At 35.1% G+C, this 3,359-nt stretch overlaps 1 pseudogene; it reads left to right on the plus strand.

The window, feature by feature from the left end:
• Positions 1-1,064: 1,064 nt before the first annotated feature.
• On the plus strand, positions 1,065-1,652 carry LOC113783531 (annotated as a pseudogene).
• Positions 1,653-3,359: the final 1,707 nt, after the last annotated feature.

The raw sequence follows: 3,359 nt of genomic DNA on the forward strand, positions 1-3,359 counted from the left end.
CAATATTTCTCAGTGATGAAAAAAAATCGTCACAAAATGGGGTCCTTTAACCACAATACGGCAAGTTGTCACAATCGAGTCAAGGAAGCCAACACATCAGTGACGACCTTGCATTGTTGTCACAATTCGATTCCCGCCAGGAGTCATGAAGAGAGCGGGAACTGCAATAGTGACAACTTTCTAAAAGTCGTCAGTAATAATAGCACCTTTCTTTGACAACTTTGCTATTGTTGTCACTGATAACATTATATAGCTGTTAGTGACAACTAGTTTTATCACTGTTTGATTTTAAATATTTATTGTTTTTTGCAACTATTACTCTTAATTTTTTGTAATCATTATGTGTTCTCTAATGATTTTTAGTTGTTGTATACTTACGAGCCTCCTTATTAGTTTAATTTTCTTGTATATGTAATAACTTCATTAGAATAAAAAATAATTAAAAAATAAAAAATTCATTAGTGTAAATAAACTTGTGACTACTTAACTTAGAATGATTATTAGTTAATTTGATATGAATTTAAATAAGAGTTTTCAAATTGAATCGGTTATCGAAGTGGATAAATCATAAACTCCATAGTTAATTAACTAATACACTTTATGTATTAGTTGAATTGTGCATTTTTTTCTTATTTGAAGATAATGGATTAATAGTGAAGTTTTATAAATAGTAGTTATAATTGATATAAAGTTTTAGCACTTATAAGAACTAGTTAAATTTTATTAAAATGCTTTTCCATTTATATGAATTTAAAAAATTTTGCCACTCATACTAAAATTTTTAATCATACTAAAACTTTAAAATTGTGACACAAAAATAATGAATAAAAATGAAATCTATATTTCAAATACAATTATAAAAGACAAAATTGCACCAATTTTTCTTGTGTAAAAAGGGGGGGAATTATGATGTCCAAATCTAGTTAAAATTCAAGACAAAAACAAAGTGGCGCAATTTTAAAATTCAAGGCAAAAAAAGAGGCGCAAAATTGTCCAAGTCTCTTGTACTACGTAGATGCAAAATAAACTTTTCTAAGTGTTGAACTCTCTCTCAGACATCTCCCCTCTCCAGTCTTTAAATCGAAGCCCGTTTTTTATCCTTCCCGTCAAAGTCTCTCTAATTTCAGCTTCAAAAGCAGCGATGGCACCAAAGGCGGAGAAGAAGCCGGCTGAGAAGAAGCTCGTGGCCGAGAAAGCCCCAGCAGCCGAGAAGGCTCCGGCAGAGAAGAAGCCAAAGGCCAGGAAGAAACTCCCGAAGGAAGGCGGAGCCACTGCCGGCTACAAAAAGAAGAAGAGAGTCAAGAGAGCAGCGAGACCTGCAAGATCTACATCTTCAAGGTGCTGAAACAAGTCCATCCCGACATCGGGATCTCCAGCAATGCCATGGGTATCATGAACAGCTTCATCAACAATATTTTCGAGAAATTGGCTCAGGAGGCTTCCAGGCTCGCCAGGTGCAATAAGAAGCCGACGATTACGTCGAGGGAGATTCAGACTACTGTGAGACTTGTACTTCCCGGTGAATTGGCCAAGCACGCCGTCTCCGAAGGCACCAAGGCTGTTACCAAATTCACTAGCTCTTGAGGAAATTGAAGAGAAAACGGTTGATTTCTAGGGTTAGTTCTTTCGGTTGATTTTTAGGGAAAATTTTTTACCTAGTTATCGTGAATCCCCTAGATTAATTGTATCCTCTACTTCTTGGCCCACTTGGGAAGGACTTGCTACTTCCCAAAGATTTTTGGTACAAAATCAGCTACAACTGGACTTGGTAGGGGGAGAATTGAATAATAATGACCAAATTAGATGAGGCAAATAGACAAGCTTTAGATGAGGCATAATAGCATACTCATTTACCTCAAAATATTTATTGCTCTGGCTGAATGATTTTTCCTCCAGAACTGCGCACTTCAATTTTCTCCAAGGTTGCAACACGAAACATTCGTTCTGTTTCCAAGAGGGTAATCACTTCTATTTCTTCTTCCCGTCTCTTTTGTGCTTTGCCCGGAGTGATAACTATGGGACTATTTTTGGTTAATTGAAGGGAATTTTTTCTTTTCATTTTTTATTGTAGTTTGGATTTACTTTTCTTCTTTGTTTGGTACAATGAATCTGTTCTACTTCTAGCATCTTAGCTCAATCTGTTTTTGTGTAACTACATCTCATAGCATTCTTAATTATTGGTAAATGCTAAAGTAATGTTCTTTAATTGTTTGTGTTAGTAAAATAGAGTTCTTTCCTGCATTCATATATGGTTCCTTGGTGTTTCTGGTGAAGTAATGACTTGTGGGAAAAGTTCCCTTTTCTAATCTGGGTATAGATTGTATATTCCAGGTGTTATGTGTACATCAAGTTGTCACATACAATAACACTAAATACTCAGATTTGGATTGGAAGGCATTTTCTGTAAGGTTGATTCAGGAAATGAAAACTTAATGCTTCTTTTTTCTTTGTGGAAATAATGTGTATGCTTCTTTTTTCTTTGTGGAAATAATTTGATGCATGGAGAATTACTTCAAGTTATGTTTATCGAACGCTTAGTCCTGACAATTGGCTTGTTCAATCTGAAGTTTTCTTCTTTCACTTCCAATATTCAGTGGCTCTTTGTTTACTTTTTCTTTACTATTGCATCACAGACTCACAGTTGTATGTCTTCCTATGTTATCTAGAATCTTTTAGAGATTTGCATCTGGCCCGCATTTTCCACTGTTGACGTTAAATGAAAGGAGAGTTTGCCATAGAAGATAAAGTAGTGAAGCTGTCGAGCTTGTGTAGTTTGCTCTGCTTCTGAGAAGTTTTGATGCCTATGTGCTCTGGACTAGTGATTGACGAGTTTCAGTCAGCTTTTTGTTGCACTGATTACAGTAGCCAGTTGAATGTCAAAAGGGAGATTTAAAAAAAAACTCAGATTTGGATACTTTTCTTAACATAACTAGTTGGACTAGTCTTTGTGTTTAAACCTGAATTATGTAATTGTCTTGCTATAAAAGTGTGTACTAAGCTTTCATGCTAGGATATAAGTTGAACTTAGTGATAAGTAGGGAATAAACACGGACATCATCTCAAAAGTTTGTAATATGATCTATGAACTCTGTTTGATTTGTGAGCTTTGGTTGCACGAGTTTCAGTTACACGGGCAATGTATTCACGTGACTTTCCAGATTTTATTCTTATGAAATTTCAAAGTGGTTGTCACATGGGTGAAAACAAATTTTGCATAAAAGAATACCATAAATTGACTGGTCTGTATTCTTCTAATTAGATGTCATGGCTGATTACTGTGTAGGCGAATTGTCTATAGTTATAATATGTGGATATATTGTGGTGAAAGTTTGTATTATCTTAATGGATTATGACACTGT

The sequence above is a fragment of the Coffea eugenioides genome, chromosome 9 (assembly GCF_003713205.1).
Source record: "Coffea eugenioides isolate CCC68of chromosome 9, Ceug_1.0, whole genome shotgun sequence".
Taxonomy (NCBI): Eukaryota; Viridiplantae; Streptophyta; class Magnoliopsida; order Gentianales; family Rubiaceae; genus Coffea; species Coffea eugenioides.